This window comes from Oryctolagus cuniculus, chromosome 15, assembly GCF_051225735.1.
Source record: "Oryctolagus cuniculus isolate XC-2025 breed Fujian yellow rabbit chromosome 15, ASM5122573v1, whole genome shotgun sequence".
NCBI classification, from domain to species: domain Eukaryota; kingdom Metazoa; phylum Chordata; class Mammalia; order Lagomorpha; family Leporidae; genus Oryctolagus; species Oryctolagus cuniculus.
The window spans coordinates 80,459,162-80,474,945 of NC_142881.1; the positions used below are offsets into that span (position 1 = coordinate 80,459,162).

Consider the following 15,784-nt stretch of genomic DNA (forward strand, 5'->3'; position numbering starts at 1 on the left):
CCCGTACCTGCTCATATTTCAAGATGATCCCTGCTCGCTCCTGGGCCCTGCCGGACCTCAGGGCGTCCATATCCAATCTGTAAGACACACACGCACATGTGAGCCAGCACAGGGAGCCCACGGGAACTGCTGCCCTGAGGGCTGTCCCCCTGGTCAGAGGGGGGACAGCCACACAGCCAGGTGGGCGGGCACCTGGTGGTCGGGTCCCAGGAGGAAGACTTGTCCAGAGCACAGGGACTAGGGACGGTTGGGGAAGGACAGCCCCCACCTTGCCTCCCCTGCCCTGGGAAAGGATGCTCTTCTCCCAGCCTGGCATCCACGTGTCCTCCAGGGAGCCCAAGTCCAAGGGTCTCCCTGGCCCTCTCCCAGCCCCCGCGTCTCTAGGGCTCTCAGAGCCAGCCTCGCTGCCCCACCTGATACCAGCTGATCCAACACCTAGTCTTGAACCTGTGTCTGACACAGACTCACACCAAGGCCCATTCGACACTGATGCCCAGCAGAGTGGGAGGAATGAGACGACTGTATACACGCTCTGCACACAGGGGCCCACTGAGAGCTCAGCCACATCACTCATGGAACCTGGCGTGGGAGACCAGTGCCACCCACCTGGCGTGACCTTCCCCATGTCACAGCTCATGCACAGAGCAAGTCCCACTCACCTCCATCGCGAATCCATTGGATTCTAGCAAAAGTGCCTCCTGCCTACGCTACCAACATCTGGTCAGTTGGGCAGTAGATGCACTACTGACCGCTGGTTGCCGACAACCCAGAGTGCACAGTTCTCAGTGACTGTGATGTCACAGAATCCTGCCAGCCAATCCCAAGTGACACACAGCTCTGGCAAGGGGTCAGGGTTCTCATCCCGGCTTCATAAAAAGTCACCCGAAGTGGGGCCTGTGTTCTCCCCAGGGCCCAGGTGAAGAGGGCAGGGCTCTGGCAGAACTGCCCCAGAACCAGGGGTGCCAGGGCCCTCTGCCACCTGCCGTAACGGTCCCAAGTCTCAGGCAACCTGCACCTCCTGCCCTCCTTTCTTCCTCTGCAATTTTATTACAGCACAACTGTGAAAGCCTTTCTCTATGAACACAAGGTGGCACAGGGAGCCCCATCATGGCCTGTCCATCTCCCTGAGGTCCCCACACTCGGGACTGCCCTTGCAATGACCTGAATGGAGACTCCCAAGGCTGCAGCCTCCTGTCCTACCACAGGCCCCACCCCAGCACTCCCAACCCCTGCCGACCCCTCCTGCTCTGTTCCAGCCCTTCTTCCCAGGAGTTTTAGGAGGTAGACACCGGCATCCTCCTGGGATGGGGGGAGGGGAGCAGCCCGCTGAGCACCACCTGCATAGGACCTCAAGCCAGCGTGGTCCAGACTGTCCAGAGCGGGAGCCAGGGCCCTGTCCTGACACTGACCATGGCTTCAGGCACAGAGCACTGAGAACTCCTGGGCACCAGCTCCTGAGCCGCACGCTGGTAACACCGGGCTGCTGCTGACCATAAGGACAGGGACAGCATGCATCGGGCAGGAGCAGCCACAGGCCCACAGTTCCCCGGGGTGCTGATCACCGGGACACCCACCCCTGAGGGATGCAGGGGTCACTGCCAGCAGCAGCTCAGCCCTTCCAGCCCCTGGGCTGCTCGTGGTCAGCACGGGCTCTGCAGAGCTCAGGGACCCTAGCAGGGTTGGCCCAGCCTCAAGGCTTCCAGCTTTGGCTGCCTTCCTGCTGCTTCCTCGCTGCTTACTCCGGGGAGGGGGAGCTGTCTTCTACTGTGGGGTGCGCATGTATTTCTCTATGTGCATCATACGTGTGTGCCTAAGGTGGGTGTGCTCCAGGCCTCCCCCAGGACTAGAAGCTCCACGCCTGAAGCACCCGGTCCTTGTCACTGTCACCTCATGGCATGCAGGCTACACTGAGATGGCACCAAGTGTCCCCCCATTTTCCCACCCCGCCTTGCTGGGCTGCTTTGGTGCAGTCAGGTGGGCTTGCAGCGGGCACAGCCCCATGGCAAGGCGGGAATCTGCACTCCTTCAAGAACTCTTGTTGCCTTCAGAGCAGTGCTCATTGGTGAGGCTGACACGATGGCCCCAGGCTGATGGGTTCAGGAGGCACCCGGGATGAATCTGCTCTGGGTGACAAGGCAGCTGGCTGCACAGCCCCTGCCAACCTGGCCCAGCATGGAGGACACCCGGGGGGAGGGATGAACTCACCTCTGCAACGTGGCTTCTGTCCCCTACTGTCAGGTGACATCCCACCTGTTGGCCATCTCCTCCTCTGTCAGGACCCTGGAGGTGGATGAGGAACAAAAGATGCACCTGTCTCCAGCCCCTCCCTGCCCTGCCTCAGGCCCCAGGACAGCCTCTCCTGCTCACCCCATCATGGTCAGGGCAGTGACAACCCAAGTCTCATCTGCAGCCTGCCCGGTACCACAGAGTCCAGCGTCCCCATCCCCTGCACATGCACCACAGCACTCTCTGTTCCACTTCCTCGTTGTAAGGAGCCCCTCCTGTGCCCAGGAACCCATGCAGGTGTCCCCCTCTGCTGTCCTGCCCTACCTTGACGCAGCACTCACCAACCCCTGGAGAAACTTCTCCCCAGACACGGGGGCAGGAGGCCTCCCTGCACCCCTTAAAGCCATGCGGCCATGGCGTTGTCCTGCCTGTCAGTTTCTTCCCAGTCCTCATGGCAGCCTTGTTCGCCTCATCACCTGAAGGTCACGGGCGTGGGCAGTTTCTCTTTAGTCTCCCTGCCCTGCAGACTTGCTAGCAAACAATAGAATGCAAATAAATACCAATAAGTTGAAAACCATGGGATTCTCACACATTCGGTGTGGAGTTGATGGCCTGTTTAGTCCAGAAAGAGACCGAGGGTGATAAATGCTCATCCCCAGACCTCCTCTTCCACAGCTATCAGGGGACAGAAGAGTTACTGAGCCAGCAGGAAACACCTCTCACACCTGGGGGCCCTGCTCAGGGGCAGGAGCCAAGACTCGGGAGTGGATGCTGCCTGGCCCACAACGCTGTGCCTCCGGGAGAGTTGGAGAATGAACCAGATGGACGATTCTCTCTCTCTCTCTCTCTTTCTCTCTCTCTCCTGCTCTCTTTATGTAACTCTTACTCTCAAATAAACAAATCATATATATGTACATATATAAAAACATTAATTAGTGGAGCTATAGAGCCTTTCTATTACTATATATATATATATATATATCACTACACTGTTACACTGTATACATATTTTTTTTTCTAGTGAGCACTTGTAGTCTTCACCAAAACAAACTGCTCATGGGCCTTAATACCACTTGTTCAAATTTGAAAGGTTTTTTTAAAAAAATATTTATTTATTTATTTGAAATTCAGAGTTACACAGAGAGAGGAGAGGCAGAGAGAGAGGTCTTCCATCTGCTGGTTCACTCCCCAGTTGGCTCAGCTGCACCTATCTGAAGCCGGGAACCAGGAGTTTCTTCCAGGTCTCCCATGTGGGTGCAGGGGCCCAAGGACTTGAACCATTTTTCTTCTCTATAATCTTTTTTTGTGGCTAAATGATCTTACCTAGTTGTGTATTTTAATTTTCCACTTATTGGCTTTGGTTATTATATTATAGAGTTTTGCTTTGTGTTTACCATGAGTCTTACTAAAACATTTTTGGCTTATCAAAAGCTTGTTTGACATGTAGACATCTTGGCATAAGGAAAAAACAAGGGGCTTGGTCCATGGCATGTTAGGTTAATCCTCTGCTTGCGGTGCCAGCATCCCATATTGGTGCCAGTTCTGGTCCCGGTTGCTCCTCTTCCAATCCAGCTCTCTGCTATGGTCTGGGAAAGCAGTAGAAGATGGCCCAAGTCCTTGGGCCTCTGTACCCACTTGGGAGACCGGCAGGAAGCACCTGGTTCCTGCCTTCAGATCCGCGCAGCTCTGCAGTGCAGCCACTGGGGAGTGAACCAACGGACAGAAGACCTTCCCCTCTGTCTCTTCCTCTCACTGTCTTTTACTCTACCTCTCAAATTCTTCAAAAACAAACAAACAAAAAAAAACAAGAGATACATACTAATAAAGAACACTAAAATTATACTCCTTTCCTTCCTACATTTTGAATTTTTGATGTCTACTTTTAAATCTATATTATCTATTATTTTTAGTGGAATTATTATTCTTAATTCTTTTGCTTGTTATTCTTCATACTAAACATATGGATTGTGGATGTCCTTGTTTACAATATGGGAGCATTCTGAATTTGTGTATTTAGTGACTTGTACCAGTGAGTTTTCCACATTCTAATATTTTTTCTTACTCATTAGCATCTCTTTCTTCCAGTTTAAAAAACTTCCTTTCTTGTAGGACAGATCTATAAGACAATAACCTCTCTCACCTCTTGTTTTTCAGAGAATAACATTATCTGTCCTCCATAACAGAATGATAACTTTGCTAGATCCAATATCCCTGGTCAGCAGGTTCTCCAAGAACATTGTGAGAATCACATCTCTTTTCGTGCCATCTGTAAATCCTGCCCTATCACTCTAGAAGTGAACTGGGACAGTCTGGTGTGTCATTCACTTCCTTTCTCTTGCAATGTTGAGACTCATCTTTTCCCTGGAGACAAATTTGATTTTAATACATCCCGGGATGGACTTGGTTGAATCAAATCTAATTGGTGACCCCATGCCTTCCTGTCACTTGGATCACTGTACCTTTCTGCAGACTTCAGGATGGTTCTGTATTATCTAGTTGTGTGTACTGACTACCAATTTAATATTCTCAGTTCCTCTTGACCCACAATAATGTAGATATGTTTGTTTGTTTTTATTGTTTGAAGGTAGAGAGATCTTTTATCAGCTGGTCCACTCTGCAGATGCCCACACAGCTGGAGCTGAGACAAGTGAAAGCCAGGAGCCCAGAGCTCAATCCAGGTACCTCACATAGGTGACAAGGGCCCAAATACTTCAGCTATCATCTGACACCTCCCAGGGTGTACATTATCAGGAAATTGGATTCAGAAGCAGAGCTAGTGCTCAAACCCAGGCACTGCAATATGAAATGTGAGTATCCTCGCCAGTGTCTTCACCACTGCACTGAAGAGATACACCAGATGTGTGTACCTTTCAAAGAATCCTAAAATACACGTAAGCCTTTTCATACTTGTTGGAATTTTTTTATTTTTTGCTCCTCCATATGTTCATTTTCAAATAGCCTATATTTGAGTTTACTGCTTCTTCTGTTTGATATAGTTTCCCATTGATACATTCTATCATATTCTAAGTTTTGGTTAGTATAATTTTAGCTTAAAGATTTCTGTTTGGTTTTTGAAAATTACCTTCATTTCTTGAGGGCCGGCACCGTGGTGCAGTAGTTTAATTCTCTGCCTGAGGTGCTGGCATCCCATATGGGCGCCAGTTCTAGTTCTGGCTTCTCCTCTTCCCATCCAGCTCTCTGCTATGGCCTGGGAAAGCAGTAGAAGATGGGGCAAATCCTTGAGCCCCAGCACCTGCATGGGAGACCTGGAAGAAGTTCCTGATTCATGGCTTCGGATCGGCACAGCCCCACCATTGCAACCATTTGGTGAGTGACCAATGAAAGAAGACCTTTCTCTCTGTCTCTCCCTCTCACTATCAGTAACTCTACCTCTCAAATAAATAAATACTTTTTAAAAAAAGAAAACTACCTTCATCTCTAGTAAGCCTCCTCCTCTGAGTATTGAATAGTTGTGCCATCTTCTCTTGAAGCTTAGTGAGTTGCAATACAGCAGCTCTTTTTAATTCTACATCTGAGAATCTGTACATGTCAGTTGCCGTCTGTCTGACCTCTGAAAACTTACTTTGTTCCTTAAGTGAGGTTGTGGTTACTTGAAAGTTCTTGATGCTTGTAAGTACACTACATCATCTTCAACTTGAGGGATTGTTTCCTTGAGCCTTCAAATTGTGGCTTTGTTTTTGACTTTCCTTCCAGAAATTCCAAGCAGTCTATTTTCAGAGCATATGGACACTTGGGCTGTTTCAGCTCTAGATTGCAACATAAGTCTGCTGTTGATGTGTTGTCACTGTTTTAGCACTAGAGAGTGCTCCAAGCCCAGGTTTGTCCTAATGCTGCGGTTGGTGTTTTGTTCAAAGTTAACTGAGGAAGTGCCTAAGTAGGGATAGTCTATCATTGCAGTCCTGTTCCTGGTGCTGAGCCAGATGCCAAGTACCACGCCACCAATGCCAAAATGGCAATCACTGCTGGAGCCCAAGACCCATGCTTCCGGTCCTGAAGTGGACTCACTTCCATCATCCATCAGTGATGCTGTTTGGAATGTAAGTCTGATTAACGTGGGTCACAGGTCTCCACCTGGCACTCCTGGCACTGGGGTCAATCAAGAAGCAGGGGCTTGGGGAAGGGAAATGTTGGGATAGGAACAGTGTCAGGTATTTATCAGATGGGCACTGAGTCACAGGGCACAATCCTGAAATCACTTTGTTTCTCAGTGGCTGGGGTCTTGTTCTGTACTCTTTCCAAGATTGAGAAAGGGATGGTTGAGGCAGTCCCCTTGACACCTCACTAAAGAGGACACTTGGGCTCAGTCTGTAGCCACTGGCTTGGGAGCAATGGCCCTGGGGCCCTGTCTGGCACCATGTTTCATAGTAGTGAGCCTGGTACTGGGTTTAACATCAAAGGTCTGGGTGCAATTCCTCCTCTCTCCTCCAAGCAGAAAACCAGACACCCCTTTCCCTGCTACTTGGATCTGAGAGGTGGGTATGGCTGTCCTCTTTTCTTCCTGCATTCCTCAGAGTGTCTTTTCTTCTTGTTCTCACTGTGGTCACTCACCTGCTTCCTTAGATCCTGTGGTGTGGTGTAGGAATAGCTGTTCTCATCAGTGTCTGAGTGCAGTGCTGACAGCCAGAACATCTTAGCTCCCTCCTGCTGCACCTTCTAGATATTATTTGCTGTACAAACACTACCAAGTTTCAGATTATCAAAGAGGCGAGCAGTGTCAGTGCGATTGTGTCATACACAGGAAGGTTTCCCCCCATGAAGTGATCAGGACTTGTCCCTACCATTCCTTGGAGATCATCTGTAATTTCAGAGTATGAAAAAGATGTCAAGGCCGGCGCCGTGGCTCACTAGGCTAATCCTCCGCCTTGCGGCGCCGGCACACCAGGTTCTAGTCCCGGTCGGGGCACCGGATTCTGTCCCGGTTGCCCCTCTTCCAGGCCAGCTCTATGCTGTGGCCAGGGAGTGCAGTGGAGGATGGCCCAAGTACTTGGGCCCTGCACCCCATGGGAGACCAGGATAAGTACCTGGCTCCTGCCGTCAGATCAGCATGGTGCACTGGCCGCAGCGCCCTGGCCATGGTGACCATTGGAGGGTGAACCAATGGCAAAGGAAGACCTTTCTCTCTGTCTCTCTCACTGTCCACTCTGCCTGTCCAAAAAAAAGAAGAAGTCAATATAAAAATATGAAAGATATGACAATATACATGTGATTGTGATGTGTAATTCTGGTGGACATTCAGGCTGGATAAGGGTGACTAGATAGCTTACTGAACATTATTTCAGAGTGTGTGTTGATGGTGGGGGGGATTTCTGGATGATGTAGGTGAATACATAGGTGCTGCCACCAGGGACCACAGCCTGGTCTCATCCAATATTTTTTGTAAGATTTATTTATTTATTTAAAAATCAGAGTTACACAGAGAGAGGTAGAGGCAGAGAGAGAGAGAGAGAGAGAAAGGTCTTCCATCCACTGGTTCACTCCCCAGTTGGCCACAATAGCTAGAGCTGCTGTGATCCGAAGCAGGAGCCTGGAGCTTCTTCTGGGTCTCCCATGCGGGTGCAGAGGCCCAAGGACTTAGGCCATCCTTCACTGCTTTCCCGAGCCATAGCAGAAAGATGGATAGGAAGTGGAGCAGTCATGACTCAAACCAGTGTGCACATGGGATGTGTGCACTGCAGGCAGTGGCTTTACCTGCTACTCCACAATGCTGGCCCCTGGCTTCTTTCTTACAGAGGTGTTTCCAAAGTGTGCCTGTGTTGTGCAATGTGTCAGTGCTTCTCTTTATTGCTGAATACCACAGTGTATGAATATGTTGCACTTTGCCTAGCCATCCATGGACATCTGGTTAGCTTCTACCTTTTACTTAATATGCATAATGCTAGTATAAACATTTGTGTTTCAGAAGGGTATGTTTGGTATCTGTTTTCAGTTCTCGTAGGTGTATATTTAGGAGTGGAATTGCTGGGGTAAATGATAACTTGGTGCCTACCTTTTTAAGAAACTGCCATGCAGGTCCAGTTTCTCCAAGACTGTATCAACAAGGGTTGTCTATATTTTTGACAATGGACTTCTTACAGGGTGTCCCCTTGTGCTTTGCATTTCCCTAATGTCTGATGGTGCTGGACAGTTCTTCATGTGCTTGCAGACCAGTAATAAGGCTCTTTAAAACCTTTTGATTATGATATAGTTTTTGCACTTACAGAGGAGTTACAGAATAGTTTGAAAAAGTCCTGTAGTTCCTTCACTCAGACTCACCAGACATTAACATTTGCCCTATTGGAGTTGCATTCCCATTCGTATTCTCTCCCTTTTCCCTCTCTCTGGTCTTCGTCTTTCTCTACACACATCCATACAAACACACACACACACACACACACACACACATTTTTATTTAATAATCTGAAAGTAGCTGGACTCATCATGTCCCTTTATCCATGAATACTTTGGCATAGATTTTCTGAGAACACGGATTCTTTTCATGTAATTTCAGTACACTTCTCAAAATCAGAACACACGGCATTGATAACCAGTAATATCCAATCTGTGTTCAGACTTTATCAATCGTCCCCATATGCTAGACCCACAGCTTGCTCATCAGATTTCCTTAATCATATTTATTATTTTTTGAAATATTATTTATTTGAGAGATCAATGGATAGAGAAAGAGAAGAAGACAGAAAGACAGAGCTACTATCCATGGGTTCACTCCCCAAATGCCTGCAACTGCCAGGCTGGACCAGGGCAAAGCCGGGACCCCAGAACTCCATCTGGACCTCCCCCATGGGCCATTGTCTGCTGTCTCCCAGGTGCACTGGCAGGGGGCTGGATTGGAAGCCCAGGAGACGGGACTCAAGTCGGCACTCTGATATGGGAGGCGGGAGTGCTGCGTGGCGGTGTAACCTGCAGCGCCACAGCATTCACCCCATCCTTGGCAGGTGCACAACCTTGCCTGTCCTGGAGAGTTTGCACCGTGATTTGGTAGAAGAGTTGCCCGCTGTTTCGTGACAGTTTGGGAGAGTTTGCCTGCTTTTCCCTGGGGCTCTATTAAAGCACACGTGTTTAACACTCAGGAACAACAGGCAAAACGTGCTTCCCAGGCATGGTGGGCAGGGACTCATTCCTGCCCCATCGTTGACGATCAGCTCTGTCACTTGGCTAAGGTGCGGCCTATGGGTTGAGGGGTTAAGCAGCCAGGACAAAAGGCAGTACAAAAAATTATTGTAGTTAATAAGAAGTTTGGGGGGTGGGTGTTGCGGTGCAGTGAGTTCAGCTGCTGCTTGGGATCCCTGCATCCAACACCAGAGTGCCCCTCCGGCTGCTCGGCTTTGATCCAGCTCTCTGCTAATGCTCCTGGGAAGAGGGGGATGACGGCTGAAATACTGGAGGCCCTGCCACCATGGGGGACACCCAGATGGAGTGGCAGGCTCTTAGCTTCGGCCTGGTCCAGCCCTGGCTGATGTGGGTATTTGGGAAGAGAATGAGGAGATGGAAGGTGTCTCTCTCTCCTTTTCTTATCACTAGGTTCAGCATAGTGTGTGTGTGTGTGTGTGTGTGTGTGTATTTAAATCAGACCTGAGGTGCGAGTTACATGGAAGAAAATTCACCCAAGTGTCTCTTAGATGAGTTTTGCCAAATGTGTAGAGCCAGGTCCACATCATTGACAAAAACTCAGAATGGGTTGAAAAGGGCACACACTTTTTTTAAAAAATATATATTTATTTGTTTACTTGAAAGTCAGAGTTACATAGGAAGAAGAGGAGAGACAGAGAGAGAGAGAGAGAGACAGAGAGGTCTTCCATCCGCTGGTTCACTCCCCAATTGGCCACAATGGCCAGAGCTGTGCTGATCGGAAACCAGGAGCCAGGAGCTTCTTCTGGGTCTCCCACGCAGGGGGAACACACTTTTAAATCATAATTCAGGACTACATACATAACCAGACATGCATCACTCTAATCTTAAGGGACTTGGTCTCCTTCCTCTTGGACACATGCACCCCTAGGAGCCCAGGAGACAACGCTGGTGTCTCCTCTGTTGCTGTCACGGTGAGCTGTGGGCAGTAGGGGGACCCACAGAGAAGTCACTTTCCTGGGTACCGCAAGAAGGGAGCACAGTGTCCTTTTCCTTGCTCGACGACCCCCCTACTTACCTGGGGGTTCTGTTGCCTGCCCCCATTCCTGGGGCACCACCCTGGTGTGGTCACAGGCAGGGCATGCACTGTGTCTCTGGGACCCACTCCCCCAGCTGCCTCTCCTTTGCCCTGGCCCTGGGCTGGATGTTGAGTCTGGCTGAATGGTGGCTGTTCTTTCATGCCATCTTCTTCAAAAGCTGCCATCCCTGCCATGAGCTGGGAAAAGTCTGTTTGGAAGTTAAAGGCTGAGCCTTGAGTCCTTTCTTAATCAATGGCTGTAGAAAGCCCCATCCCTCAGCCCAGGGTACCAGGCAGAAGAGGAAGGTGGGGGAGAAACACACCTCCCTAGCTAATACTTACCAATGCCTTCCCATGGTCGGACAGGTGATTTGGGAAGAAAAAAACACAGAATTGGCCCAGCATCCCATATGGGCACTGGTTCGAGTCCCGGCTACTCCTCTTCCAATCCAGCTCTCTGCTGATGGCCTGGGAAAGCAGTAGGAGATGGCCCAAGTCCTTGGGCCCTTGCACCATGTGGGAGACCCAGAGGAGGCTCCTGGCTTCAGATCGGCCCAGCTCCAGTCATGGTGGCCATCTGGGGAGTAAACCAGCGGATGGAAGACATTTCTTCTCCATCTCTCTGTAATTCTAACTCTCAAATAAATAATACATCTTAAAAAAAAAAAAAGAACTTAATGTTGACCTACCTTAAATGTTATCATTCTTTGTCTACCTTAATCATTCTTCCTTTGGAAACAGGACAGATTAAATATTTATTAAGTATTTCTCTACATTGGTCTCCCCTGTTTTGGCCAAGAGGCAAATTAAATATTTGTCTACCTTAATCCTTCATCCTTTTGAATGTAAGACAAACAAGATAAGGGCAAGTTCTTGTCGATTTTTTTAATCTGATTGTTTTTGGTAGTGCAGCAGGTGAGAAGGTCAAGACAAGGTCAAGATGATTGGAGAGGGTGTAGGAGCTTAGATCCTGTCCTGGGGCGTGCACATGGGCTTCAGGGAAGGGAAGGTATGTTCCGGGCAGCGTGGGGGATGGCGCAGGTGCTGGCTGGGCCGCGTGAAGGTAACGGGGTAGGGGTATGGGAAGGGGCCATGTCTAACCTTCACCTCAACCTAGGGTTGTTTAAGATGCAACAGAGAGCTGGTCTCTGAGCAGACAAAGTTTCCTTTCCAACACCATTTGTGCTTCTCCCAGCATGCTGTGGGTCGGTCTCAGAGACCCCCGGTGTGCGGGCTGAGTCCTAGCCACTGTGGTGGCTTCACTTTTGCACCGTGAGATTGGAGACATGGCTCCATGCAGTCCGCAGAAAGTGATCTCCAGGCACTCGGGTGTAGCAGATGAGAAGCAGGATGGCACTCTGGAGAAAGGACAGCTGCCCAGGATTCCCTCAGTGGCTCGGACAGTCCAAGGTCATCAGCAGAATGGAGCCGGGAGTTTCTTCCAGGTCTCCCACATGGGTGCAGGGCCCAAGGACTTGGGCCATCATCCACTGCTTTCCCAGGCCATAGCAGGGAGCTGGATCGGAAGTGGAGCAGCTGGGATTCGAACTGGCGCCCACCTGGGATGTGGGTGCTGCAGGCAGAGGCTTAACTTTCTGTGCCACAGCACTGGCCTCCACCTCTGCTTTTGATCCAAATCCTGCTGCATGTGCCTGGGAAGACAGTAGTTGATGGCTGAAGTACTTGGGTTCCTGCCACTTATGTAGGAAACCCGGATGGAGTTCCTGGCTCCTGGCTTTGGCCTGGTCCATGCATAGCATTTGAGGAATAACCCAGTGAATGGAAGATCTGTGTGTGTGTGTGTGTGTGTGTGTGCGCGCGCACGCACCCCTCTCTGTCACTCTTTCAAATAAAAAAATAAAACATCAAAAATTAATAAAAGAGACAGTTCATCCCCCCAAAAGAACTTTGATCCCAGTTGTGTCTGATGAACCTAGGCCATTTTCTTTAAGCTTCTGAACACTGACCAGCTAGACATCTAAACTTAGAGTAAGCTGTATTTTCTCTCTATGTCTATTTTCTTACAAAAATAGTAATACCTAGGGCTGGTGCTGTGGTATAGTAGGTTAAGCCTCTGCCTGTGGCACCAGCATCCCATATGGGCTCTGGTTCAAGTCCTGGATACTCCACTTCTGATCCAGCTCCCTGCTAATGTGCCTGGGGAAGCAGAGGAAGATGGCCCAAGTGCTTGGGCCCTGTATCCACATGGGAGACCCAGAAGAAATTCCTGGTTCCTAGCTTTGGCCTGGTCCAGCCCTGACTGTTGCTGCCATTTGGGGAGTGAACTAGCAGATGGAAGACTCTCTCTCCCTCTCTCCCTGTAACTCTTTCAAAATAAATAAAAAATAAATCTTTTTTAAAAAACCAGTAATACCTTCCCTCCAATGCAATCATTTCAATATGAGACTCAAAGGAGTCAGGTTTATGTGAAAGCAATACACAGGGTCTCTAATTATGCTCCCCCAGAGGATTCCCAGGATCTACTGGATCCAAAGAAATTCTAGAGACACAAGAGAGAAAACTGGATTATGTCATATATTGGTCTATTTTGCTTACTATCACAAAATACCCAAGGCTGGATAACTTTATAAAGGAAAGGGGTTATTTAGCTCACAGGTGTAGAAGTTCAAGGGCCTGCGTCTGGTGACAGATTTCTTCCAGGCAGGGAGACCTGAATGTCTGCACCTGCACCTGCTGCCTCCTTGTGCATCTCCCTCTCCCTCTCCCTCTCCCTCTCCCTCTCCCTCTCCCTCTCCCTCTCCCTCTCCCTCTCCCTCTCCTTCTCCCTCTCCCTCTCCCTCTTCCCTCCTCTTCTTCCCCCGCCCCGCTACCAATTATCCACCAGTATTTTAGTCCTAGTAGCTCTATGATTTTGTTTAATCCTAGTCACCTTCCAAAGATCTGACCTTTAAATACCAGGGTCAAATTGAATTTCCACCCTCCTAACACCTGACAAGGGCATCAAATTTCAACCCATGAGCCTTTGGGGAGCACGGACAAACCAGTGTGGCAGAAATGAATTCTTCACACAGCTCCGGCCATTGTGGCCATCTGCAGAGTGAACCAGCAGATGAAAGACACCTCTCTCTCTCTCTCTCTCTCTCTGCCTCTGCCTCTCTATAACTCTGCCTTTCAAATAAATAAATCTTAAAAAAAAAAAAGAAATGAATGCCTCATTCATTTGGCAAACATCTGTCTGGTGTCTCCTTTATGCAGCCTGGAGCTTGAAGGAATGGATTACAGGGGTGACAGGGGTGCCTCTTCCTCCCATTGTTGAAATCGGTCTACATTTTCATTGAAATCGCCCTGCTGGGGGCCAGCGCTGTGGTGTAGCAGGGTGAGCTGCTGTTGTTGGCAGTGCCAGCCTCCCATGGGGTGGGGGAATGGTTCAAGTACCAAGAGGCGCTGCTTCCAATTCAGCTCCCCGCTAAGGCTCCTGGGAAAGCAGGGGATGATGGACCGGGTGCTTGTCCCTTGAGCCCATGGGGGAGACCTGGAAGAAGCTCCTGGCCCTGGCTTCAGCCTGGTGCAGCCCTGGCGTTGAGGCCATTTGGGGAGTGAACCAGTAGTAGATGGAGAATCTCTCTCTTGCTCTCGCTCTCTGCCTTTCACATAAAATTAAAAATAAAAAATTCTGTAAGAAAAAAGAGTTTCCATAAAAGAATATGCTATAAAGCAAATCTCCTGGACCAGAAAGCATTTGTCCCCAAGTTCCACACTGTGGCTCGCTCCTGCCTGCTGAGGACTCAGAATACTGAAAGCCCAGGAAGCTAAGAATAAGTTTCCATCACTAACTCAGCAGCCCTAGACCAGGAGCAAGGGAGACCACCCAAGTGGCCCATCAGAAGCGGCCACTCGCCCTCTGTGCCATTTTCGTGCCATCCCAGGGGGAAAGTCAGAAGTGCTCTACAAAGGAAAGCTGTGTGGTTGCCAGCAGCCATAACTAAACCCGCCTTGGGATCTTAAAAGCTGGCTGTGCCAGATGCAGTAACGGTCCAGGAAGCTTACCTGCCCACTTCCTGTGGACGCTAGGGGACTGGTGTTCTCCCTGGTGGTGGTGGTGGTGGTGTGTGCTGGGGTCACCATGGCCAAGTGCAATGCACATGGGCATCCTCCAAGGCTGAGTCTCCGATCAAGGGACTCGAGGGGGCCGCTCCTCCTGAGATCCCTCCTCTGGGTTTGTAGGTGGTGAGTGCCACCTCCCTGTGTGTTCACAGAGCTTCCTCATGAAAAGAGCAGGCAGGGGGCCGTGACTGTGGCATAGTAGGCTAAGCCTCTGTCTGTGGTGCCGGCATCCCATATAGGCACTGATTCAAGTCCTGGCTGCTCCTCTTCCCAGCCAGCTCTCTGCTTATGGGCTGGGAAAGCAGTAGAAGATGGCCCAAGTGCTTGGGTCCCTGCACCTGCATGGGAGACCAGGAAAAAGCTCTTGGCTCCTGGCTTTGGATTGGCTCAGCTCTAGCTGTAGTGGCCATTTGAGGAGTAAACCAGCAGCTGGAAGACCTTTCTCTCTCTCTCTGCCTCTCTCTATCTGTAACTCTGCTGCTCAATAAATAGAATATTTAAAGAAAGGGAAGGCAGTAGATGGCAAATAGAGAAAGAGAAGGAGTTGTCTGGTGTCTGTTTCCTGTTAAAAAAAAAGTATTTGAAAGACACACGAGAAAGAAACAGACAGAGGCCTCCCATGTGCTGGTTCACTCCCCAAATGCCCACAACAGGTAGGGCTGGGCCAGACTGAAGGCAGGAGCCAGGAACTCCATCCGGGGTTCCCACATGGGTGCCAGGGATCCAGGCACTAATGCCAGCACCTGCTGTTTCCCAGGGTGTGTGATGGCGCCTCTTTTTTAAGATTTTGTTTACTTTTTTCAAAGGCAGAGTTTACAGAGGGACCCACACACACCCAGAGACCTTCCATCCTCTGGTTCACTTCCCAAGTGACTGCAATGGCTACGGTTGGCCAGGCCAAAGCCAGGAGCTCCTTCCAAGTGTCCCACATGGGTGGCAGGGGCCTAATCCCATTTGGGCCATCCTCTGCTGCTTTCTCAGGTGCATTAGCAGGGAGCACAGTTAGAAGTGGAGCAGCCAGGACCCCAACCAGGGCCCTATGGGATGTCCCTTTCACAGGCGACAGCTTTATCCACTGTGCCACAGCACTGGGCCCTGATGGGTCCTCTTTTAAACACATTAATTCTGAGGTCAGAAACTGGATTGGGAGGAGGGAGCAGGTGTGATTGCTCTGGGTAGCTAAGAGAAAGTTCTGGAGGCCAGTGCTGTGGCATAGCAGGTAAAGCTGCCACCTGCAGTGCTGACATCCCATATGGACACCAGTTCAAGTCCTGGCTGCTCCATTTCTGATCCAGCTCTCTGTTATGGCCTGGGAAAGCAGTGGAAGAT

The 15,784-nt window shown here is 49.9% G+C and overlaps 1 pseudogene; it reads left to right on the forward strand.

The window, feature by feature from the left end:
- The window catches only part of LOC149122096 (beta-microseminoprotein-like), a 50,077-nt pseudogene that overhangs the window by 9,099 nt on the left and 25,194 nt on the right, over positions 1-15,784 (forward strand).